The sequence below is a fragment of the Glycine soja genome, chromosome 5 (genome assembly GCF_004193775.1).
Source record: "Glycine soja cultivar W05 chromosome 5, ASM419377v2, whole genome shotgun sequence".
NCBI classification, from domain to species: Eukaryota; Viridiplantae; Streptophyta; class Magnoliopsida; order Fabales; family Fabaceae; genus Glycine; species Glycine soja.
This window is the reverse complement of record NC_041006.1, coordinates 19,628,028-19,655,808: the sequence shown is the minus strand read 5'-3', so window position 1 is coordinate 19,655,808 and position 27,781 is coordinate 19,628,028. Positions and strand designations below refer to the sequence as shown.

The window sequence follows — 27,781 nt, the reverse complement described above, 5'->3', positions numbered from 1 at the left end:
GGGAGGAGCACGAAATTGAAGGAATAAAAGAGGGAAAGAAGTGGAATTTTGAAGTGTATCTCATAAGACTTTCATTCATCAAAGTTACAACAAGTGTTACACATGCTTCTATTTATAGACTAGGTAGCTTCCTTGAGAAGTTTTCTTAAGAAAACTTCCTTGAGAAGCTTTCTTAAGAAAACTTCCTTGAGAAGCTTCTTTGAGAAAACTTCCTTGAGAAGCTAGAGTTTAGCTACACACACTCATCTAAAAACTAAGCTCACCTCCTTGAAAAGCTTCCTTGAGAAGCTAGAGCTTAGCTACACACCCCTATAATAGCTAAGCTCACCCCCGTGACAAAAAAACATGAAAATACAAAAAAAATCCTACTACAAAGACTACTCAAAATGCCCTAAAATACAAGGCTAAAACCCTATACTACTAGAATGGCCAAAATACAAGGTCCAAAAGAAGAAAACAACCTATTCTACTATTTACAAAGAAGAGTGGACCCAACCTTGGCCCATGGGCTCAAAAATCTACCCTAAGGTTCTTGAGAACCCTAAGACCTTCTTTATCAACTCTAGTCCAATTCTCTTGGAGCCTCTTGTTCATGGCTCTAGTAACTGGTCATTTCCTAGGGAGGATTGCATCAATCAGTTCTTTAAATAGATCTCAATACTTTAAGAAATTAATATCTAACTCTCAACTAGAAAATACCCCAAAATCACAAAAAAAAAAAATCTAATTGAAAATACGAATTAGACAATCAATTCATACTTGTAACACTTTCCTAACATTAACATTTATCCATTTAGGGAACTGGCATGTGCCTTCAAGATAACCATGGTGGAGTTATTCAGGTCATATAAGATGTTAGGAGACTAACCCTTTCGCCAAATGAAGGAGAGGCGTCAGCTCGCGAAGCCTCCATTAATTGGTTGAAAGGAGTCGAGTTACAAGAATGTCATCCTAGAGTCAGATTGCCAATAGTTTGTTACTAGTGTTAATAGTAACCACCTTGACAACTTAGAATTTAGAATTATTATATCTAGTGGAGGAGCCTTTTACAAACATTACCAAACTACACAATTTGTCATGTGAGAGGACAAGCCAATTTCGCTAACTTGGCTAGAGTGGCGAATTCGTATGTTGGACTCCAGCTTCAATTTGAATTACCTATATGTGTTGATAACCAAGTTTCATTGGAAATAATATGAGTGCATTCCTTTATAAAATAAATAAGGACTTTTTTATGCTTAAAAAAAACAGGAATTGAATGCCTAAGAATTAGACTTAATTGAAAATTTGAAATGGATAATTATTTTTATTTTGCTGAGATGATAATTAATTGAATAAATTACACAAATCTCTTTCGAAGTTTAAGGAAATTAGACTTGTTTTTCTTTATTTTTAAAACCTACACAAATCTTCCTTGAGCTTTAAGGAAATTATTGCACATGCCTCCTGTCAATTATTAAAACCTATACAAACACCCTACAATGTCATCCAAACATTTGAAAGTAGTAAGTTATGTGTATTGCACGTGACATTTAATGAGTATGTTAATCCGAAAACGTCATTGTCTTTCTCCTTCAAGTGTGAGACAATTTTGATAAAAGAAATAAAATCAAGTTGCAGAAAACTCAATCAAGTTGTCATACCAATAAACCTATAAGCTAAATAAACACCACCGTGAACAACAAAACCATTGAATCAATCTCATTCCAGCAAACCCATAAGTCAAGTGAACAATTATGGATTTCAGAAACCAAATTAAATTACCCTAAACAAACCATCAATGACCCAACAAACAAAATCACCTAAACCAACTCCATACTAGTAATAATAACATTAAATCTAGATATATTTTTAAAATAAAAGAGAAACGTATGAAATTTCTTTAAACCTCGGAAGAGGCTTTTGAAAATTTTAAAAAAGGAAAAAAAAAGTAATTTCCTTAATCCTTGGAGGAGGTTGAGGCTATTTATTCTAATTATTTATACTTCTATATAATATGTTTCTAATATCAACCTTAATCCATCATAGAAAGCCTTTAGCAGCCTTTTATATAATATTAATATTAATTATTTTTTTATTAATATTCTTAATAAGTATCATTTTAATTTTTTAATATAATATTAATAACAACATTGTTTTTATAAAATTTACTATTTTATTTAATCTATTTATTAGTTTTTTTAATTGGTGTAAAACAAATTAAAATGACATGTATTTTGGGACTTAAGGAGTAACAGTTATAAAATTATAAATTTATCATACATTACAATTTCAAGATGTTTATTATTATTATTATCATTATTATTATTATTATTTGATGTCTATTTCCTTTAATTTGGCTCAAATCTTGCTATATCTATAGGGTCCATTCCTGGTATTTATTATCTCAAGGGTGGACAGACAAAAATTGTAGTACGCAATATGCAGGCAGGATCTGCATTCTGCAGCTAAATATAAGGCGACAAATAAAAAATGCACAAGAACTAAATGAGTAACAAATTGATATAAAAGCAAGGCGATAGGTACAAAAAATAGCTAGTTACTGTTAAGGTTATCAAACTCGAGAGTTTACGTAGACTTGTGAGTTTTATAGACTCAATTCGTAGACTCAACTCGTAGACTCGTAAGAGTCTACTTCATATAAAAATAATAACAAAATATCTATAAATAACATACTAATTAAATATTTCAACAATATAATAAAGCAAAATCGTAAATCATAAAGTTCAAAATATTTAAATAATCAAGTCTAATAATAATACATCACTACTAGACAATAACTTGTAGAGATTATAGTAGTGGTAGATCATTCTCATGGAGAGTTTGATGTTATTAGAGAACAAAGGTTTAATATTATTAAAGGTGAAAATTTTGTATTTAAGAATAACACACTAAATGAAACTATGTTGAATGCTAAACAGAAAATAATAAAAAATGACTTATATTTTGGTCTAATTTTTTTAACTTGCTAACTCGTTGACTCGGTAGTAAACTTGAGAGTTTATCGAGTTTACTTAGAGTTTATAGAGTTTACTCAGAATCTACTAAAAAAAGAGTTTACTCAAGAGTCAACTCGCAGAAGACAAATGAACTCGTAAACTCGTAAGAGTTAGCGAGTTAACTCGAGAGTTTGATAACCATGGTTACTGTTATGAGCATAGTAATGTATTGTGAATGAAAAGATATCTACGTAAAAAAATATAAAGAAAAAGAATTATTTTTCTTATAAACAACGTGCATAAATAAAGAAAAAAATCTATTATTAGATCATGTACTAGATTATCAATACAATAAATTAATGGCTTAAATAATTTTTTCCCTATAAAATAGAATTTATTTAAATATTTTTTTATTTTATTTTAGTGCCTCTAAAAATTATTTTTTTAATTTATTTTATTATTTTTAAGTAAATATCAACGATATCTAGGACATAACAATGATGTTGAAAATCCATTGACTTATCACATCATTAATTAATTGAGTAAATTATATTTGTATTCCCTGTGTTTTTTTTTTTTCAAATTGCATTCGACATCCCTCATTTTTTATACCCTAAAAGTACTCATTAATTGTTTAGCTCACATTACACCGAGACTCTCTCTCTCCTAAACATTGTTTAATAATTTAATAGAAAGTGGACACATACTGGTTACATGACTTTTGATGAAATATGGTCATTTGGTTCAAATTTTAGTGTTTTGCTCCAACATTTGTGTTTTTAACTCCTTTCGTTGAAATATTTATTTTTGATGGCTAGGTGTTTGATATAATGTTTCAATCAAGAGTTACATCTTCTTCAAGTGTTAGCAACAATGAAGTAAGAGTCAAATATTAAAGGAAAAACTGTTATTGCCTTTAGAAAGGTCCATTCACAAGGTCAATTGTTAATTTAATATTGATTATTTAACAAAGATGTTAGAGCAATTTCATTTGTTCACATATTTCATTGACGTTAGTTAACCATATTAACAAAAGGGGCGGAGGGGGGGGGGGGGGTAAAAGTAATGTAAAAAAAAGGGAGGGGTATCGGGTGCAATTTGAGAAAAACACTAGGAATGCGAGTGTAGCAAAAATGTTAGGACAATTTCGCATGCTCAAATATTTCAATTGAAGTTAGTTAATGATGTTAATAGAATGAAAGTAAAAGTAATGTAAAAAAAAAGACAGAAATATCAGGTGCAATTTAAAAAAAAAACATAAAGATGCAAGTGTAATTTACTCTAAATAATTTGATAATATAGTCATATATAATATTTTATTTGGTAAATTATGTTTTAAATTCATCATCAAATAGTCTAACATTGTACATTCAATGTTTTGAGCATATGTGATTTGATAAAATTAAAGATAAATATGTTTTTACTTATTCATTTTTTGCTTAATTTTTAAATTTTTCTTCTTTCTAGAATAACCAGTCTAAAATAAACTCCCCAAAAAGGAAATCTAAGAGAAAGCATACTTGTAGGTATATACTACTTCCTTCGTCTCTAACTATAAGTTAGCTATTGCTTTTAAAAAAAATATATTTATTTTAAATTTTTTTACTGCATTAGTTTAATTATTTTATCTAAAATATAATTAATTAATTTAGTGGATAAATAATAAATATTATGAATTTTTTTCTCTCTCTTACCAGAATTGGAAAATTGAAGAGTATAGTTTAAAAAATTAGAACTCTAATGCTATTATTCTCTCTTCATACATTAATAATTTAAGGGTAATTTTTTTAAAAAAATATTACAATTATAGATAAATTTAATATTAATAACTAAATTAATCAACTTTCTTAATATGTATGAATTAGTTAACAATGTCTTATAATTAAGGAAGAAGAGAGCATATAATTTTAAAATATATAAATATTAAAATAAACAGTATTAATATATGAAGTGAAAATAATTGACAATCACTTACAAAACAAAATTGAACTCAATTATATTTTTAAATCCTTTGTAAAGGTTCATTAGTTATTTTTTATTTTTTTATTCGTAGAAATCAAAGATAACACTAAGAAGATTTAACAATATTTATACATCTTATTTAACCTGTTTAACCAACCTAACTAGACCTTTTTTATATGTGCTATTTTTAAATATTTTTGTATCAGCATTTTCGAACCATTTTACTTTAATCAATTAAATCTCTCATTTTTTTTTATTTAAACTAATCAAATCTCTCCATTAGTCTATCATTTAGTAGCTAATAAAGCAATTATAGTAACGCATAATTTTCAATTGTGGCATAAGATGTTACTGAATTTTTTTTTAACTAAGATGTTCCTGAATTAAAGAGCCTTTTTTTATCTGTTGGTTAAATCATTTAATCCTAATTTTTTTTTCAATATATGCTAAAAGCAAGTATCTCAATAACCAAAAAATCATGAACTAATTATTGAGACGTGTCTCTCCCAATTAACAAAGTTTTTTTCATAAGTAAGTGCATATTTAAGAAATTTATTCATCTACCAGTGCATATTTAAGAAATTTATTCATCTACCAGTGCATATTTAAGAAATTTATTCATCTACCAGCTATGTTAAAGCTTGTTGGTAATCCTAAATCCTACGGTGGGGCTTTTAACTGATTAAACTATTGTCACGCCCATTATTTTCATTAATACTTAATTAGATGACTAACTAATACTAAAGACCTTATTTGTTTAATTAAAAAAAATAAAAGACGTACTTTGAGGTATGAAAATATTGAAAAACTAAAATAAAACATAAGTCATATTAGAAGGTTCAAAAGTATAATTAGCAAACATGACAATAAAAATCAGTTTAATTTCAAATAATTTTTATTTGTTTTTCCTTAACTGCAAAGAGTAAACGCAAATTTTGTAAGGTTGGTTTGCTTAAATTAATTTTAATAAAAGTCATTCTATAATATTTTTTTTGGTTTCAAAAACTATTATTTAATTTATAAGAAATATAATTTTTTTTTGTAAGTTTTTTAATGGATTGTATAATAATTTTAAATTGTTAAAAAATATATTTTAATTAAAATATATTTCCTTGGAAAAAATGGGTCAAAATTCAGGATGTACATGAAAAGTGCCTTACCAAATATTGTAATTAGTCTTGCTAATCAGCATCCTTAGAACACTAATTATAAAATTTAAAATGATTTCTTTTCTAAATCATATGAGAACACATTTAAAAATCAAAGAAAAACATATTTTTATGTATTTTAATAAAATTATTTCCTTTTTACTTCTTTAACCAAACACTGGTCAATAATTCTCTTATAATTATAATTAACTCCTTCAAATCAAAGTGAAAAATGTCTTACTTAACATTATAAAATTTAGGCCAAATGAACTTATTTGGTCTCTTATTTTCTTTTTTTCCAGTTTGATACCTTAAAATTATCATTAAGGTCGTTAGCATTCATTCTCTTCTTCATTCACTCTGTCCACCCCCACCCCCATATTTCCCCAACCTCGTTCTCGTCATCACCAATGCCTACAAGGATTTCACGCAACTTCTTGATACGCTACGCCACAGTAATGCGGATCTGCGAGAAGGTCGACGAACGGGATGTACTCGTTTACCTTTTGTCCTTGTTCTTTCCCATCTATGAGCGAATAAGCAATCTGCATGTCCACCACATTGTTCAACTTGATTGCAAATTGAAAGTACATTGCCTCGCTGTCGCGTTTGCAATCTCGAATCACCTCTGGGATGTAGTTAGACTTGTTGAAATATAAACTTGATTTGGGCCTTTGGACTTAGTTATTTTGGGCTTAAGTAATTATGAGTCATGTTTATAGAGAATTCTTGTAGTATTTGGAGTGTCTAGATATTTCTTATGGTTGTAATATTCTCTAGAATACTCTTTGGATCTCTAGAGTTGAGAACTCTCTAGAATTAGTGTGTCTAGAGTTCTCCTTAGAGTAGTATAAATAGAGATGTAATCCTATACATTTGTATGAAGCAAAAATACAAAGTTCTCTCCTCCATAAAGAATTCTCCTTCCTATCAAGTTTCTATTCAAAGTCTCCAATATTCCTAAACACTTTTCCTAAACATAAAAAACCTTATTTCCAATAGAGTGGTATCAGAGCTTCAAGATCCTCAAAAGATGGCGAATAGAGGTTTTCCTTTCCAAATGCCAATGCTCACAAAGAACAACCATGATAATTGGAGTATCAAGATGAAGGCGCTACTAGGAGCTCAAGATGTGTGGGATATCGTAGAGAATGACTTCGAGGAGCAAGATGAAGAAGCCAAGGTGTAAAGGACACGTTGAAGGAGTCAAGAAAGAGAGACAAGAAAGCTCTCTTTCTCATTTATCAATCGGTGGATGAAGATACATTTGAGAAGATATCCAACGCAACGACGACCAAAGAAGCATGGGATAAGCTTCAAACTTGCAACAAAGGAGTTGAGCAGGTAAAAAAGATTCGTCTTCAAACTCTTAGAGGTGACTTTGAGCGTTTGTTTATGGAGGAGTCCGAGTCAATTTCTGATTATTTTTCTCGAGTATTGGTCGTAGTCAATCAACTTAAAAGAAATGGTGAAGATGTTGATGAGGTGAAGGTCATGGAAAAAATACTTCGAACTTTAAATCCAAGTTTTGACTTCATTGTTACCAACATTGAAGAAAACAAGGATTTAAAGACCATGACTATTGAGCAACTCATGGGTTCCTTACAAGCATACGAAGAAAAAAAAAAGAGAAAAATTAAACAAAAGGAGGCTACGGAGCAACTACTACAACTCAACGTAAAGGAAGCAAACTATGCAAATTACAAGAGCCAAAGAGGACGAGGTCGCGGCCAAGATCGTGGACGTGGACGAGGACATGGAGGAGAAGGAAGAGGTGGTTACAACAACCACTCCAACAAATTCAACAATGGAGAAAGAAGTTGGAATCCACAAGTAACAAGAGGTCGTGGAAGAGGAAATTCATCGTCGAGGTATGACAAATCACAAATCAAGTGCTTCAATTGCAACAAGATTGGTCACTACGCATCCGAGTGTAGATTCTCGAAGAAGGTTGAAGAGAAAGCTAACTTTGTAGAAGAAAAAGGCGGAGAAGAAGAAACTTTGCTACTCGCGTGCCAAAACAAATTTGAAGAGAAAAGAAACAAGTGGTGCCTCGACACCGGCGCAAGCAATCACATGTGCGGCGATCAAAGCATGTTGGTGGAGATCAATGAAGCGGCAACTGGCGTTGTCTCATTTGGAGACGACTCAAAGATACCAGTCAAAGGCAAAGGTAAAATTCTCATACGTTTGAAGAATGGGAGTCATCAATTCATATCCAATGTCTACTATGTGCCTAACATGAAGAATAATATTTTGAGCTTGGGACAACTATTAGAGAAAGGCTATGACATCCATTTGAAAGAACATAGTCTTTTCTTAAGAGATTGTAGACATAACTTGATTGCTAAGGTGCCTACGTCAAAGAATAGAATGTTCCTCTTGAACATTCAAAATGATGTGGCAAAGTGTCTCAAGGCTTGCTATACCGACTCTTCGTGGCTATGGCATCTACGATTCGGGCACCTCAACTTCGACGGTCTAGAACGTTTAGCGAAGAAGGAGATGGTGAGAGGCTTGCCTAGCATCAACCACCCAGACCAACTTTGCGAATGATGTCTAATTGGGAAGCAATTTCGTAAAAGTTTTCCAAAGGAATCAACAACAAGAGCAACAAAGCCGCTAGAGCTCATACACACCGATGTCTGTGGACCAATCAAACCCAATTCATTTGGTAAGAATAAGTACTTTCTCCTCTTTATTGATGATTATTCCAGAAAAACCTAGGTTTATTTCTTGAAGGAGAAATCAGAAGTGTTTGAAAACTTTAAGAAGTTCAAAGCCCTCGTGGAGAAAGAAAGTGGTCTTTCCATCAAGGCCATGAGATCTGATCGAGGAGGAGAGTTCACTTCAAATAAGTTCAACAAATATTGTGAAGACCATGGAATTCGTCGCCCACTGACAGTGCCAATATCGCCACAACAAAATGGAGTAGCAGAGAGAAAGAACCGAACCATACTTAACATGGTGCGAAGCATGCTCAAAAGCAAGAAGATGCCGAAAGAGTTTTGGGCTGAAGCAGTGGCATGTGCAGTTTACCTAACAAATCGTTCCCCAACAAGAAGCGTGCATGAGAAGACACCACAAGAAGCATGGAGTGGAAGGAAGCCCGGGATCTCTCACCTCAAAGTGTTTGGAAGCATTGCCTATACCCATGTTCCAGACGAAAAGAGGACAAAGCTCGATGATAAAAGTGAGAAGTACGTGTTTGTGGGTTACGACTCAAGATCCAAGGGATACAAGCTCTATAATCCAAATAGTAGAAAGATTGTCATAAGTCGCGACGTGGAGTTTGACGAAGAAGATTGTTGGGATTGGAGTGTTCAAGAAGATAAGTATGATTTTCTTCCTTATTTTGAAGAAGATGATGAAATTGAACAACCAATCATAAAGGAACATATTACACCACCTGCCTCACCGACACCAAGGCTGGATGAAACAAGTTCAAGTGAGAGGACACCGCGACTAAGGAGCATTGAAGAGATTTACGAGGTAACCAAAAACCTAAACGACATTAACCTCTTTTGTCTTTTTGGTGATTGTGAGCCTCTAAGCTATCAAGAAGCGGCGGAAAACATAAAGTGGAAAGACGCCATGGACGAAGAAATCAAGTCAATCACGAAGAATGATACCTGGGAACTTACTACACTTCCACGAGTACACAAAGCAATCAGAGTAAGATGGGTGTACAAGGCAAAGAAGAATGCTAAAGGAGATGTGGAGAGATACAAAGCAAGATTGGTGGCTAAAGGCTATAGTCAAAGACAAGGAATTGACTATGATGAGGTATTTGCTCCTGTTGCTCGTCTTGAAACTATTAGACTGATCATTTCTTTGGCAGCCCAAAATAAATGGAAGATCTATCAAATGGATGTGAAGTCAGCCTTCTTGAATGGTTTTCTCGAAGAAGAAGTCTATATTGAGCAACCACTTGGCTATGAAGTAAAAGGGCAAGAAGAAAAAGTCTTGAAGTTGAAGAAGGCGTTGTATGGTCTCAAGCAAGCACCGAGAGCTTGGAATGTTCGAATCGACAAGTACTTTCAAGACAAGAACTTCATCAAGTGTCCATATGAGCATGCACTCTATATCAAAGCGCAAAGTGGAGATACTTTGATTGTGTGTTTGTATGTAGATGACTTGATCTTTACAGGGAACAATCCAAGCATGTTCGAAGAGTTCAAGAAAGATATGTCAAATGAATTTGAGATGACGGATATGGGGCTCATGGCATATTATCTCGGCATCGAAGTAAAACAAGAAGACAAAGGAATTTTCATCACCCAAGAAGGCTATGCCAAAGAAGTCCTTAAGAAGTTCAAGATGGATGACGCCAATCCAGTTGGCACCCCGATGGAATGTGGCAGCAAGTTGAGCAAGCATGAAAAAGGAGAGAATGTGGATCCAACTCTTTACAAAAGTTTGGTTGGAAGTTTACGTTACTTGACATGTACAAGGCCAGATATTCTCTATGTTGTAGGAGTAGTAAGTCGCTACATGGAAGCTCCAACCACAACTCACTTCAAAGCGGCAAAGAGAATCCTTCAATACATCAAAGGTACAACAAACTTTGGCTTGCACTATTACTCTTCTGACAATTATGACATTGTTGGCTATAGTGATAGCGATTGGAGTGGAGACTTGGATGATAGAAAGAGCACTACTGGTTTTGTGTTCTTTATGGGAGATACTGCTTTCACTTGGTTGTCAAAGAAGCAACCAATAGTCACACTATCAACTTGTGAAGCTGAGTATGTCGCTGCCACATCATGCGTTTGTCATGCAATTTGGCTAAGGAACTTGTTGAAAGAGTTAAAAATGCCACAAGAAGAACCTATGGAAATATGTGTTGACAATAAATCAGCACTCGCTTTGGCAAAGAATCCAGTCTTTCATGAAAGAAGTAAGCACATCGACACCCGTTACCACTTCATAAGAGAATGCATTGAGAATAAGGAGGTAAAGTTGAAGTATGTGATGTCTCAAGATCAAGCTGCCGACATTTTCACAAAGCCACTCAAGTTGGAAACTTTCGTGAAGCTAAGGAGTATGCTTGGAGTCACAAATCAAGTTTAAGGGGGGATGTTGAAATATAAACATGATTTGGGCCTAAATTAATTATTTGGTTCCTTGGACTTAGTTATTTTGGGCTTAAGAAATTATGGGTCATGTTTCTAGAGAATTCTTGTAGTGTTTGGAGTGTCTAGATACTTCTTATGGTTGTAATATTCTCTAGAATACTTTTTGGATCTCTAGAGTTGAGAACTCTCTAGAATTAGTGTGTCTAGAGTTCTCCTTAGAGTAGTATAAATAGAGATGTAATCCTACAAATTTGTATGAAGCAAAAATACAAAGTTCTCTCCTCCATAAAGAATTCTCCTTCCTATCAAGTTTCTATTCAAAGTCTCCAATATTCCTAAACACTTTTCCTAAACATAAAAAGCCTTATTTCCAACAAGACTCGAGTGCTGGCTTGCATGCTTTGATGAGATCCTCTCCACCTTCAATCAGGTCAACCAAGTATATAGTGTTGTCAAAAGAAGCTGCATCATGCAGAGAGTGCCCTCCCGACTCAATTTAATACCCTTGTTGTCGAAACCAATGACCAACTTCGCCTCAATTTGTGATTTGAGGATTCCTGGTTTTTGATATAGGGTTCTTGATTGGGGATTGTGATTTGAGATTATTGATCTGTGATTCTTCACTTGTTCTGGATTATGTTGTTTATGTAGGTTCTAAGTGTCATTTTTGGGTTTACAAAATGAAAATATTTAGAGAAAAAAATATATTGTATGGTAATTTTTAATTGTGAATAACTTTATATCATTAACTATGCTAGATCTATCATCACAAAATAAATATTTTAAATATTTTAATTAATTAAAATAAAGGATCAAAATAATTTTTTTTTAAAATGAATATCAAACTGAAAAAAATAAGATAAAAAATTAAATACGTTATTTCACCTAAAGTTTATTATTCTAGTATAGAATAACGAAGTTGCTTAAGAAAAAAGAGCTATCTAACCTTGATTAAAGACTGGGCGCAGAAAAATAGAATAGTTTTATGGAGTAATAGACTTTGGTTTTGGGAGAAAGTCAGTGCCCTCATAATACATGGCTAAGAAGACTTTAACATATGAAAGTGCTTTTTGAAGGCTTTAATTTAATCAGTGCGTTATAACTAAAGGTAGTCATCAGAGGCCAACCATGTTTGAACCAAATTTGTCATTGTCGCTAGTAGTAATAATTTCCAACTTGATTCCCATCTATGGCAAGGTCATTTTTCTTCTTTTCCTTTTCTTATTGGTTTCACTAACGTCAAATTTCACATAATTTTATGTTTGAAGATATACTTTATTTTCTCTTCAACTGATTTAGAGAGAGAGGGCAAGTAATAATATTAATATAAATGCAGAAGCATCAAAGGGGTTTCATGCAACAAGATTTCAAATTATAAAAATGATTGTTGGGACATATTTTACACTTTTGAAAGAAAAAAAATATAATAGATAATATGATGTAATAGGAAAATAGAACTAAAGAAAATAAATAAGTCATAAGTGTTAATAAGATTTTATAAAAAAAAAAAAGTGTTAATAAGATATACTTACTCTTCAAATTAGCACGTACAACAATTATCTAAACTTCTTAATTGTCTTGAATGGGTTTATATATATAACCTTAATTACAATCAATTGATATAATATTATTTTCATAGTAATATGTAAATGTCGTTTTTTTTATTATGTTAGTTAATGAAATTTAAAATTCAAACAAATAAAATATCCTTTGATTAAATGATGTTTTTTTAAAAGAAAAAATTAAGTGAGTTGAGTCTTAGGAATTCATCGGGATCAATATATGTTTCAAGGTTCACCGAACACTTATAACAATACTTAATAAATTTAAGAAAAAAAGAAGTTAATTTATTCAAGATTCTCATATTGACATCAAGATTTGAATTCACCTATAAGATTCTCACATCGATGTCGAGATTTGAATTCACGTTTTTGTGAGTTGAGTTCTATTTTTATCAATTAGATTAATCTTTTTTGGTTTAAATGAACAATTTAAGAAAAAAAATAAGTTACTTTATTCAATATGAAAGCTAATAAAATATATATAAAAAAATTAAAAAAAGAAAAAAAAAAGTTGTCAGAAAGAGAGCTCGACAAAAGTACCTTCCTAAAGGAGAACCCAAATTTATTGTTTGGAGTGATTTTTTCATTGTATTATAGAGAGATGAGATATAATGGATCTGGCCATCAAGGTCCTAAGGTATTTGTTTAAAAAAGAAAAATAAAAAGAAAAACATTTATTACTCCCTCTATTCTAAAACTATAGATATTTAAGGTTATTGAACACTCATTAAGAAATCTTAATCGATAGTAAAATTTTAAACTAAAATACTCATATTTAATCATGTTGTTGAAATCACCATTAATCATAAATATTTAGATAGTGGAGAATCTAAAAATAATATTAAGTGAACATTCTCATTGATGAGTGGTTAGCTATTAATATCTATCTTTGATAACAAAAAATATCCAATCCACTAATAATTGTAAACAATGGTATAGTTGAAAAAACAGTTATGAATAAATCTTTGATTTTTCTCTACACATTTAATTGTAAAGATTTTTTAATCAATAAATACGTGACAAAAATACAAACAAATTAAAAATAACGACATTTTAAAAACTAGTAAAACCAAAGAGCTCATGATTAATTAGTATTCCCTAGATATATTACATGACTTGGCCGTTTGGTGACAAGTTGCTATAGCAATTATAATTAGATATGATTAGAGACATTAACCCTTTTACAAGTAAGCGAAAACGAATAATCAAAATAATGATTCCTGAACTTAGGTCAAACCTACAACTACAGGCAAGTAGTGGTGGATCCCGCGCTAGGAAAAGAAATTTCTCGGATCAAAAGAAGAAAAAGGAGTGGAAAAAATAAGCATAATTGATAAAACTTTGATCGCAATCCAAAACTCCAAAAGGACAAAGAACTTTATGTTCTGCCATCTCTCTTTGTGTATTATGTTAAACGATGGAATTAGTTGAAATATTATTACAGAGAAAGAAAGTGCGAGTGAGAGAAAAGATCAAAAGATGAAGACGGAAAGTTGCAGGGTTGTGGGCGCAAAAGCAAATGAAGAATCTTAAGGAGTAATAAACGAGTTAAAGTAAGTCAGTTTTTTATTTCTTAAAAAAAGTGAAAAATCTACTTGCAAGAGTAAATCTTGTTAACATCACGTCTAATTTAAATGGTTGAACAATTTAAGTTAATTGTTGTAAATCTTATAACATTTGTGTTTAATTCGATAAACAAATAGTAAATCTTGTTCAAATCGACTAATTGATATTATTACTGACTACAAAACTCTCATCTCAATTATTTAACACAATTTTTTTACAAGTCTATTATTTAGCACAATAACCACTCGAACTCAAATCTAATATACTATATTATAAAAGAGAATCCCAGGAAAATTACTGGTGTGACTCTTCTTAGAAAATTGGCACCTATCCCTTTTGCTGGGTTTATTGTCATTTTGATGTGTTTTTGGTTGTCCTCAGCTTCTACACGTGGGTGATTTACGTGTTGATTTTTTTATCTGCAAGTGGTTTACGTGTTAAGCAAGTGATTTACGTGTTAATTGTTTTGATCAGCAAGGAATTTTTGTGCCATGTGTCTGATGATTAAGGTAGCTTCAACTCTTTGATTGGGCACGTGGTTTGGGGGTTTTGTGCAATCCCGTTGGTTGTTGTTGTGTCATTTTGGTTTGTTTCTTTTTCAAGTTTGAAAGCAAAACTGAATTTGAAGGTGTGAGGCTCGGCCTTGGTCGTTTCTTTACTAACTTTTATGTGCATGGCTGTGATTTTCGTTTTAGTTTTCCAGTTTGGTTTTGTTCTGTTGTTGGGGTTGTTCTATTTTTTTGTTGTGACATTTTCGTTTGTTTCTTTTTCAAGTTTGAAAGCAAAACTGGATTTGAAGGTGTGAGGCTCTGCCTTGGTCGTTTCTTTTCAAACTTTTATCTGCATGTCTGTGATTTTTCGTTTTTGTTTTCCAATTTGGTTTTGTTCTGTTGTTGGGGTTGTTTTGTTTTTTCGTTTAATGTCTTTGTGTTCGGTTTGGTTTCAGTTTGTATGTGTGTTAGTCTTTTTCGCTGTTTTTTTTTCTTTGGTGCTTTGTTTACTAACTTTTATATTGTGCATGGTTGTGATTTTACAGTTTTTCTTTGGTTGATAAGTTTCTTTTGGGGTTTGCTTTTCCTCCGTTGCTAGGTTTGACTGTGAGAAGAAAAGGTAATGTTTATGTTGTGCATGTGTGTTTTAGCTTTCTTTTGGCTTTTGTTGGGTTTGTTCTGATTTTGTTGTCCTTTTGTTGTCTTCTTCGGGTGCAACACGTCTGTGGTTTACGTGTTTGTTTTTTTCGTCAAAAAAGGAACTGTTGTGCCATGTGTCTGATGGATAAGCTAGCTTGCATTGTTTGATTGGACAGGTGGTTTGGGTATTTTGCAGAATGGTGTTGACCGTTGTTGTGTTATTTTCGTTTGTTTCAGTTTTCAGTTTGAGAGCAAAACTGTTTGTTTGATTGGTCGTTTGTTTTCTAACTTTTATGTTGTGCATGACTCCTATATTACAAAAGAGAAGCATAGGAAAATTACTGGTGTGACCCTTCTTAGAAAATTGGCACCTGTCCCTTTGGCTGGGTTTATTGTCATTTTGATGGGTTTTTGGTTTGTCCTGAGCTTCTACATGTGGGTGCTTTACGTGTTGATTTTTTGATCAACAAGTGGTTTACGTGTTAAGCAAGTGGTTTACGTGCTAACTTTTTGATCAATAAGGAATTTTTGTGCCATGTGTTTAATGGCTAAGCTAGCTTCCACTCTTTGATTGGGCACGTGGTTTGGGGGTTTTGTGCAATGTCGTTGGTTGTTGTTGTGTCATTTTCGTTTCTTTCCCAGTTTGGTTTAGCTCTGTTGTTCGGTTGGTTGTGAGAAGAAAAGGTAATGTTTTTTTTGTTGAATGTCTTTGTCTAATTTTTCTATTGTGCATGGCTGTGATTTTACATTTTTCCTTTGGTTTAGAAGTTTGTTTTGCAGTTTAGTTTTGCTCAGGTTGATTGGGAGAAGCTAAGGTAATGTTCATGTTGTGCATTCTTTGCTTGAGAGGTTTTTTTTTTACAGTTTGTTTCATTTTCAAGTTTCAGAGGAAAACTGTTTGTTTGTTTGGTCGTTGTTGGATTGAGTGGCCTCAGAATAATTAAGAAGGGGGGGTTGAATTAATTATTCCTAAACCTTTACTAATTAAAAAATTACTCTTTTAAGGCTTTTACTTATGTTGTTAAGAGAATATGGAGTAGAAGAGAAACTTAACAGAAAGTAAAAGCGGAAATTAAATGCACAACGGAAAGTAAAAGAGTAGGGAAGAAGGAAACAAACACACAAGAGTTTTTATACTGGTTCGGCAACAACCCGTGCCTACATCCAGTCCCCAAGCGACCTGCGGTCCTTGAGATTTCTTTCAACCTTGTAAAAATCCTTTTTCAAGCAAAGATCCACAAGGGATGTACCCTCCCTTGTTCTCTTTGAACCTAGTGGATGTACCCTCCACTAGAACTGATCCACAAGAGATGTACCCTCTCTTGTTCTCAGTCAAACCCAAGTAGATGTACCCTCTACTTGTACCACAAAGGATGTACCCTCCAATGTGTTAAGACAAAGATCTCTGACTGTTAAACCTTTAATACTTTGTGAATGGGGTTACAAAAGAATTCTCAGGCTGTTAGTCCTTTGAACTCTTTTGTATTAGGGAAAGGGAAGAATCAAAAGAATTCTCAGACTGTGTCGTTTTGAATTCTTTGACAAGGGAGAAGGGAGACACAAAAGAATTCAGGCGGTTAGTCCTTTATTCTTTTGGAAAAGGGAGAAGAGAGACACAAAAAGAATTCAGGCGGTTAGTCGTTGGCGAATTCTTTTTGGCAAAGGGAGAAGAGAATGAAAAGATGAATAGTACAAGTTTTCAAGGTTTAGAAAACCAGAAAACTTCAGAAAGCTTTTTGTAGAAAGAAGAAGAACAAGAAGAAGTTCAAAGAGATTCAAGGCTTGCAAAGGATTGATTGAGTAAGTGTTCAGGATTCTTGAAATGCAAAACAAAGCCTTGCTTTTATAGACTCTTCATGTCTGGTCAAGACAACCATTTAGAAGAGTTATAACTTTTAGAAAAACTTAAAACCAATTTGAAAAAGTCAAAAACCTTTTGAAGAGTTACATCTTTTGTTTTATTCAGAAACAGTTACTGGTATTCGATTACCAAATCAGTGTAATCGATTACACAAAGCTTTTATGTGAAAAGATGTGACTCTTCACATTTGAATTTGAATTTCAACGTTCAAAGGTATTGGTAATCGATTACCAAAACATTGTAATCGATTACAACTTTTTGAAAATAATTGGAACGTTGTAAATTCAATTTGAAAACTTTTTCAAAACAATTTTGCTACTGGTAATCGATTACAACAATGTGGTAATCGATTACGAGAGAGTAAAAACTCTTTGGTAAAAGATTTTGTCAAAAACTCATGTGCTATTCAAAGTTTTGAAAAACTTTTTAATACTTATCTTGATTGAGTCTTCTCTTTATTCTTGAATCTTGAGTCTTGAATCTTGAATCTTGATTCTTGTATCTAAACATTCTTCTTGAGTCTTGAATTCTTCTTGATTCTTATCTTGAACTCTTGAATTGTTCTTGATTCACTTGAGTTGTTCTTTGATTGATCTTTGATTCACTTGAGTTGTTCTTTGATTGATCTTTGAGCTTTTTGTCATCACCTTTGTCATCATCTTTTGTTATCATCATTGTTATCATCAAAACACCTTTGATTCACCATGAAGCTTTGCTTCTACAGTCGTTTGTTTTCTAACTTTTATGTTGTGCATGGCTGTGATTTTCCTTTTTGTTTCCCGGTTTGGTTTAGCTCTGGTGTTCGGTTGGTAGTGAGAACAAAAGGTAATGTTTTTTTGTTGAATGTCTTTATCTAATTTTTCTATTGTGCATGGCTGTGATTTTGCAGTTTTTTTTCGGTTGACAATTTTGTTTTGCAGTTTAATTTTGCTGAGTTTGATCGAGAGAAGCTAAGGTGATATTCATGTTGTGGATTCTTTGGTTGAGTAGTTTGTTTTACAGTTTGGCTTTGTTTGGCTGTTAGTTTTGAGTGTGGCAAATGGAAATTATACTTTTGTACCCAAGTTTGGGTTTGGCTGAGAGAAGTTGAGGTTTAAGTTGAGGATGACGGTTTTTGTATGGTTTGTTAATTTTGGTGTTAATGGATTTTATATGTTAATTCTGTTTAGTCACATGTGCAGATGTTTTGTTCACATGTTTATTTTTACTGATTTATATGGAGTTTATTGTGGTCTTATGTGTGTTTTATAAATTTTCTTCTTTGTTTTATTGGTGACAGGCTGTTAGCTTTGGTTTGCAGTGGTTGAGGTGGTAGTTTAGTTTTTTGGTTGTTTGACTATATGCTTGGTTTTTAACTGATGTTCTGTTTTTCTTGGAGTTGTTGTTCAGGGTTTGAGATTATAAAGTTATGGCACGTGTTGCTGATAAAATAAAATTGATAGATGGATCAAGGGAAACTCTTAAGCTTTCTGTAAGGATCATTGATCTTTGGTTCATTGGGATTCCCGGAAAGACTGAACAAGCCGAAATGGTGGTTGTTGATTCTGATGTATGTTTTTGGTGGTTTTTTGGAATTATAAATTATGTTATTATATTATTGGTCATTCAATGAAGTATTTATATGCTTTCTATATTGTAGGGAGACGAAATCCATGTTGTTTGCAAGCAGGATCAGCTGAAGTCTCGCAAGGCTGATTTGAAAGAAAATTTGACTTATGTGATGCATAATTTTAAAGTTATCAAGAATGATGGGAAATTAAAAAATTGTGATCATGAATATAAATTATGTTTTATTGGAGTTACTGTTGTTAGGAAATGTGATATGGAACAGTTACCTTTTAGGAAATTCAGATTTTTTGCTTTTTCCAGTGTCATTGCTGGTCATTTTAAAATTGGACTCTTGGTTGGTAAGATTGTTGTTTGCAATTTGTGGATTGATTTTGATTGACTTGCTTATGGCTTTTCAAGTAAGATACGTTTACCTTGTGGTTGTTTTAGATGTTATTGGCGTGGTTGATGAAGTATTATTCCGATATGTGTCATCCAAAAATACGAGGGTTGTTTTGAATTTAAAGGATTTGAGGTTATCTTTTAGAATTTAATATAAGTGTGTGTGATTGTTGTTTGTATCTGATGATGATTAGCTACTGATATACTGATACATTAATTGTTGTTTCCTTCTGATAGTGGACAGGTGCTATCCTGTACACTATGGGAAAATTACTGCTTACAGTTTTTGTCTTATTTGAATGATATTGAAGATGAAAGGCCGATCGTTATTCTCTTGACTCATGCTAGGATTAAGGAAGCACAGGGTCAGTGTAATGTTAGATTTCTCAATTTCCATGCTTGCTAGATTATATTTTTTTGGGGTCTAATATGTAGGATCATATCCGGCATCGGTCAGTAATTCTTTCAAGGCATCTAAACTCATGATCAATGACCTCGTGCTTGAAATTCAAGAATTTAGAGAGAGGTATTTTGGCAATGTGTTGCTTATGTGATTGTAATTTCAAATTGTTAAATATATAAGTAATGTTTGCTGGGTTTTTGCATTTGTTGTATTGTTATAGTCTTTTAGATTTAGGGATCGAGGTTAGATCAATTTTGGCGCCTATTGGACAAGGGAGTTCACAGTTTCAGGGTCATCTCAATTATCATCAAAAGATGTGTTTCTGTCAAAGACTGAAGTAAAAAATATCTCTCAGATTAATGCCAGTTCAGAGGTGATGTTCTTATTCATTTGTAGCTTTTCTTTGTAGAAAATCTAATGTCAGTTTCTTCAAACAGGAGTTTGTTTGTGTTACTGTCGCCAAGATTACAACCATAGTTATGGACAACTATTCATGGTGCTATCTGGCTTGTGGTCAATGTTAAAAAAAGCTGACATGCAAACTGTGCCTTTCACATGTCCGTGTGACAAAGAGAATGATCAACCTGTACTGAGGTGATTGATTCACTGTTTTATGAGTATGATGTTCATCAGCTACTTTTTCTTATGCTAGTATCTGTATTGGCAGGTATCGGGTTGAGGTGATGGTTAATCACAAGGGTGAACAAACCAAATTTTTGATCTGGGATCGTGAATGTGCACAGTTAATTGGTCAGTCAACGGATGAAGTCAACAGGCTCATAATAGAAGTATGTTATTGTATTGTCATGCAATGTTTTTTAATTTACACTGAACATTTGTTACCTTGCTATTGATTTTCATTCTTCTTTTTCTGCGCAAGGATGGGGATGCTGATTTAAATGCCTCTCCTCAAGCGCTAGATAGGCTATTGGGTTGTTTCCTTGCATTCAAAGTGAAGGTGCAACCAAGGTTCAGGAATTCTGTTGTTCTTAAATATTCAAATGAATTAGACTTGATCAATGTTGTGCTAGATATGATTCCCGATAGTGAGGTTGTGCTTTGTCAAATCTATTTTAGTTATTGTGAGTGTATGCATATATTCCATTTGCTTTTTAACTGTCGATTCATATATCATCTAGCCATGTTGCAAGATCGAGAATTCAATACTTGATTCGACTGATCCTACAGTGCTTGAATCTGTGAGCTAACATTGTCTTTCTCTGTTTTTCTTGGTGTATATTGCAATTATCGCAACAAAGTTTAGTTGACTCATCAATCAATATTTGCTGCAACAATCTCTGTCTATTACCGCTGATCATGATCGGTCAATGCTTGGCTCAAGTGAGCCTATAGAGTTTGAATCTGTAAGTTGGGGTTGTCGTTGTGCGTTTTTGCTGGTGTATTTTTGGATGATGTCAACATAATTTAGCTTACTGATCAATTAATATTTTATGCAGCAATCTGTGTCTGTTACCGGGGATCATGACCCTCTTCTCAGGATTCCATTGACACCAACTAAGCGTGTATCTTCTGATGAGTTGGATAATGAGCAAAAAAACTTTCAGATTTCACCTGCTGAAGTTTCCTCGAACAAATTAGCCAAGCATTCTCAGCCTGAATGAATTATGTTGTTGAAATGTTGCCTTGGATGTTTTTTGATGATCGTATGGTCAAATTGTAATATTTATCTTGTCACAGTTTTTGTGGTTTTTAAACTCTTTGCATGGAGGACGTTGTTGGAACATTAATTTTCGTTAAATAGATTTTGTAGTTGCAAACAAAATTGGTTTTTCCCTCTTTGATTAAATGAAACAGTAGTTTTTTGGGACTTTGCATTACTCTATTTGTTAACCCTGTGATGAAATTCCAATCTGTGCATTGTTGTTGTCAAAATCTTAATGAACGTAATAAATTCAAGTTAGCTGATGAATGTTAACGAGTTAAGATAACTGATAAAGACAGATTGAATGCAAGGATTATTTCGGTTCAATACAAGAATGCTGATAAATGTTAACAAGTCCAGATAACTCATGAATTAAGGTTTTTTTTGGAGGGAATTGCACATGAACTAAAATATAAGCTGACATTTACTAATTAAAAACTCAGTTTTTTGACTACTCAAATATTAATGGTAAGTCATTAGAATCAGTAAAATAGGAAATTGCTATTGCACAACTAATTTGGAAATTTAGTATAATCAATGCTAAGTGAGGACAGATTCAAGGCAAGGATTATTTTGATTCTATTAGAGATGAGAATTGCAAATATGACACATTGATCAATCAAAGAGAGATTGGACAACGTTCGATATCAAAGTTTTCTCTACCCTGCATCTTTAGTTGTAGTTTTGTGTTGTAATTTCAATTTAATGCTAAATTTTCTTTTTTATCTTTCTCTACCCTGCATCTTTAGTTGTAGTTTTGTGTTGTAATTTCAATTTGATGCTCAATTTTTTTTATTATAATGATAACTGTCAAAATGTCTAATCACATTTAATCTAGCAAACACAGATTTGATATTTGCCATCTCTTGCTTTATGTCAATTAAGATTTGTTTATTAAAATTTACGCATGAATCTTCAGCTGTAATTTTGGATGCCAAAATAAATCTGTTCATTAATTATGAAATTCATTATATAAAAACGTCAAATCACATTTAATCCCCCAAATCGGCATTTTATATTTGGCATCTCTTGGTTGATGTCAATTAACATTTGTTTATTAATTTACAAAATATTCCATCCTTTGTTGTAAATTGCATTCTAAATTCTTGACCTCTAAAAATGCAGATCAACCACATGTCGATTCTATATCCAGAACTTACTCCTCTATATACAATATCTTTACAGTTGAGTCTGATCATTCCTCCATGACTGATTTTCAAAACTACTTAAATTCAACTTGCATGTTTAATTTTGTTTTTATTACACAATTGAACATTTGGAATTACTTTGATGTATAATTTGGTCTCCGTGTATTTCAAATCTTTGTTGTGGTGAATTGATATACCAAACAGCTTCATTGATATCAACTGCAAACATGCAAAAGAATGCACATGCAAATGCATGTATCTCAGGTAAAGCCAGAATGTATAGAAAAGGTATCCTGCAAAAAAAAAAAAAAAAGGCTCAGCCTGACAGATCACATGAGGCAAGTATAGATTCCACTCTGAAAGATATACAATAACATGGTGAGAAATTATAAATAAGATGTTTTCTTTTATAAATACATTAATCTGTTCAACTTGACTTAACTTGTCTCTATTCTTAAGTCATGACAGCTAATTCATTAGAAGATATAAATTCTGAATCTCCACAAGGTATGATGATAGAAAATCCTTACTCACTTTTTTGCCCAAATTATAATTATATCTATGATATCTAACGTAAATTGTTACAGCATCTGATTCTAATTCTTTCTCTGACGATGAGAATTGCGAATCCAATACTAATGAAGCTGCAATCAATACTGAAGGTAATAATTATAGCTCTGATATAACGTTAACAATATCAACTGATATCCTTTAAATTAAATTCCACTATCTCATTAGACAATTTCAGGCTATTCTGACTTGGGTGATTAGGCCATGGAATGTAGACATTGCAATGCAAAAATGTGGTATGATGAAAGAATTTCAAAAGATAGAAATACAACAAGTCCAAAATTCACCTTATGTTGTGGAGATGGGAAAGTTGAGCTTCCGTTATTGCAAAGTCCATCGAAATATCTTGAACGACTTCTGTTTGATGGTAAAGCAAGTGATAGTAAAAATTATCAGTGTAACATACGGACATACAACATGATGTTTGCCTTTACGTCTGCTGGTATTAAGCTAGGCAAATCAATTAATGAAAGTAGAGGACCTCCTACAATTAGAATTCAGGGTCAACCATGCCATCGAATAGGCAGCTTATTACCAATGCCTGGAAAGCAACCAAAATTTTCACAATTGTATATCTTTGATACGCAGAATGAAGTTGAAAATAGAATTAATACAATGAGGTAGTACTTCTTTTGTTTCTTTTATTATCAAATATGAAGTATTCTAATTCGGAAAGCCTGTTTTGTGACACCAATGGATGTGTTTTTATATTTTTTTTGCAGTCAACATGTTGGAATTCAACCAGAAATTGTTTCAACTTTAAGTCAAATGGTGGATGAGTACAATGTCCATGCAAAAAGTTTTAGAATGGCCAGGGACAGATTGGTAGATACTCAAGTCGATAATGTAAAATTGAGATTGATAGCTACACGTGAGAAAGATGGTCCTACATACAATCTCCCAAATGTTTCTGAAGTTGCTGCTCTGATTGTTGTTGATTTTGATCCAGACTCAAGAAGGGATATTATTGTTGAAACTCAAAATGGAGAATTACAAAGAATCCATGAATTACACTCTAGCTATCTAGGACTCCAATACTCTTTACTCTTCCCTTATGGTGAAGATGGATATAGACCTGATATACTTCACCGTTGTACACCTAGCAGCAGAAAAAGGAAGAGAAATCGTCTAACGATGAGAGAGTGGTTTGCTTATAGACTACAGTCCAGATCAAATGAAGCACAAACTTTGTTGCATTCTAGAAAACTATTCCAACAATTCATTGTTGAAGCATACACAATGGTTGAGTCTGAAAGACTTAGCTACATTAGGAACAATAAAAAAAAACTTAGAGTTGACAAGTATTGTAGTTTACAAACATCATTGGATGCTGGAAGCAGTAAAGGCTCTTCTAAAGGAAAAAGAGTGATTTTTGCCGTCAACCTTTGTTGGCAGTCCACGCTATATGGACCATCTTTATTTTGATGGTATGGCAATATGCAGCCATGTGGGTTTTCCAAATCTTTTTATTACTTTAACCTGTAATCCAAATTGGCCTGAAATCCGTAGAGTGCTTGCACCTTTGAATCTAAAAGCAACATATAGACCGGATCTTATCTCACGTGTTTTCAGATTGAAGTATGAGCAGATGGTTTTTGACTTAACAAAAAAACACCTGCTTGGAAAAGTAGTCGCATGTGAGTTTGCCATTAATATGCTTTTTAAAGTTACACATTTGTTTATTGTTTTTCATTTTTCCTTGATATAATACAACTATACAAAATTTCTATATTACTGTTCCACTATTAATACAATCAGCTAACAATTGCATATATGCACACAATTGAATTTCAAAAAAGAGGACTTCCTCATGTGCATTTATTGCTATTCTTACATCCAGATAATAAATATTCATCTTCAGATGACATTGACCACATAATATCAGCAGAAATTCCTTCGCATGAAAATGACCCTGAACTCTATATATTAGTCCAAAATCATATGGTACTTGGACCATGTGGAATTCTCCAACCTAAGTCTCCATGTATGAAAGAAGGCAAGTGTAGCCGTTTTTACCCTAAAATGTTTCACCCTCAAACTATTTTAGATTCAAATGGCTATCCAATCTATTGTAGAAGAAATGATGGTCGTACCATTTCAAAGAATGGAGTTATTATTGATAATAGATATATAGTACCTTACAATGCAAAATTGCTGAGGAAATACCAAGCACATATAAATATTGAATGGTGTAATCAAAATACTTCCATTAAATATCTATTTAAATATATAAACAAAGGTTATGACAGAGTCACTGCTGTTGTTATTCATGATGCTAATGGTACACTTGAGAATGCTATCAGTCAAAATGATGAGATTAAAGAATATGTGGATTGTAGGTAATATTAATTCAACATGTATACTTAAGTTACTCATTGTTTCTTTAATTGAAATTATGAATTTTTTATGTCAGATATATTTCTCCATTAGCTTACCTATCAATACAGATGAACAAAAAACAATTTATCACAGAATTATCCAAGCTATCAACAACAATGAAGGTGGAATGTTTTTCCTATACGGATTTGGAGGCACAGGAAAAACATTCATATGGAGAACATTAGCAAGTTCATTGAGAGCAGAGAATCAAATTGTTATTATTGTTGCTTCTAGCGGAATAGCCTCTCTATTATTACCAGGAGGCAGAACTGCACATTCTAGATTTAAAATTCCTGTACCAATTTTTGAAGACTCAACATGTAATATCCATCAAGGGACCAAATTAGCAGAATTACTGAACCAGACAAGTCTAATAATTTGGGATGAAGCACTAATGGCCCACAAATTTTGTTTTGAAGCACTTGATCAAAGTTTAAGAGACATTATCACAAATAAATCAAGCTCAAATCAAATATTTGGAGGCAAAGTTATAGTATTCGGTGGAGATTTTCGCCAAATACTACCAGTCATCCCAAGAGGAACCCACTCAGACATTGTAAATGCAGCAATCAATTCATCCTATCTATGGGATTCGTGTGAAATATTGACCTTGACAAAAAACATGCGCTTACACAGCAATCTAGAATTAGTTGATGAACAAGAAACTGCCACATTTGCTAAATGGATTCTAGACATTGGAGATGGGATTATAGATTATGAAAACGATGGTTATGCTACAATTCAAGTTCCTGCTCATCTACTCATTACTCAATATGATGATCCAATCAATGCTATAGTCAAATCAACATTCCCAGACTTAGATCAACACCATAATTGATGGAAGCTTGCTTGTGGGGCTTCTATGGAGGCTGGATCTTTGAGCTTCAATGGGGTCCTTTAATGGTGATTTTCCACCATGGAGATGCAGTGAAAGACAAAGGAAAAGAGGTGAGAAGAGGCGCCATCCATTAAGGAATAAGCCATGGAAGAAGGAGCTTCAACTCTAAGATGAGTCTTGGATAAGAAGCTTGGAGAGGATGCTTCAATGGAGGAAAAGAAAGAGGGAGAGAAAGAGAGAGGGGGGAGCATGAAATTGAAGGAAGAAAAAGGGAGAGAAGTTGAACTTTGAGTTATGTCTCACAAGACTCTCATTCATCAAAGTTACAACAAGTGTTACACATGTTTCTATTTATAGACTAGGTAGCTTCCTTGAGAAGCTTTCTTGAGAAAACTTCCTTGAGAAGCTTCTTTGAGAAAACTTCCTTGAGAAGCTAGAGCTTAGCTACACACACCCCTCTAATAACTAAGCTCACCTCCTTGAGAAGCTTCATTGAAAAGATTCCTAAAGAAGCTAGAGCTTAGCTACACACACCTCTCTAATAGCTAAGCTCACCTCCTTGAGATGAGAAGCTAGAACTTAGCTACACACCCCCTATAATAGCTAAGCTCACCCCCGTGACAAAATACATGAAAATACAAAAAAAGTCCATACTACAAAGACTACTCAAAATGCCTCGAAATACAAGGCTAAAACCCTATACTACTAGAATGGCCAAAATACAAGGCCTAAACGAAGGAAAAAAAACCTATTCTAATATTTACAAAGATAAGCAGGCTCATACTTAGCCCATGGGCTCAAAATCTACCCTAAGGCTCATGAGAACCCTAGGGCCTTCCCTTGGATCTCTGGCCCAATCTACTTGAAGTATTCTATCCAATGCCCTTGTGGGGTAGGATTGCATCAATAATAATCCTGAATTCTTTAAATCCAAGGCAATACTAGCTTCAACAAATGAAACAGTAGAACAAATCAATCATTACGTATTGTCCTTCATTCCAGGTAATTATCTCATTACTTATTTAATTGACACTTGCTCAGTCAAAAATATAATCACTGAAATTGCAATTTTGCAAATCATAGGTGATCACATGGAATATCTAATCTCTGATTCCGTTGATAAATCTAAAACCAGTTAAGATTCGTATTTCCAATCAATTACTACTAAATTCCTTAATTCATTCAACACATCCGGTTTGCCAACTCATTCTATCAAACTTAAAATTGGAAGTCCTATAATGTTGTTAAGGAACCTCGACCAAAATCAAGGTCTATGTAATGGTACTAGATTAGTGGTAACAAAGATGGCAAAACATGTAATTGCAGCTGAAATTATCTCAGGTAAAAACATTGGCCTCGCTGTTTATATTCCAAGAATGTCAATGTTGCCTTCACAATCACCCTAGCCATTTAAACTATCGAGAAGACAATTTCTGATTATGCTATCTTATGCAATGATAATTAACAAGTCACAGGGACAATCACTATCTATGGGATTCTACTCTTTTGTGATCACTTCTTGCAGACAATTCCATTGATTTTAAATACTAAGAATCCACCAACAATAACAACAAGCAATCTATA

The 27,781-nt window shown here is 33.0% G+C and overlaps 1 long non-coding RNA gene across 7 annotated transcripts; it reads left to right on the top strand.

Annotated features, from left to right (window-relative positions):
* The first annotated feature begins 13,981 nt into the window (after nucleotides 1-13,981).
* LOC114412388 lies at nucleotides 13,982-21,437 on the top strand. 7 transcript variants are annotated; one of them, XR_003666711.1, is made up of 9 exons: nucleotides 13,982-14,242; nucleotides 18,636-18,795; nucleotides 18,886-19,561; nucleotides 19,654-19,722; nucleotides 19,820-19,972; nucleotides 20,037-20,193; nucleotides 20,267-20,387; nucleotides 20,480-20,963; nucleotides 21,057-21,437. It is a non-coding gene; the product is annotated as an uncharacterized LOC114412388 (long non-coding RNA). The 7 variants fall into 7 exon arrangements; XR_003666709.1 differs by having other exon boundaries at nucleotides 19,632-19,722; XR_003666708.1 differs by having other exon boundaries at nucleotides 18,886-19,722; nucleotides 20,480-20,568; nucleotides 20,864-20,963.
* Nucleotides 21,438-27,781: the final 6,344 nt, after the last annotated feature.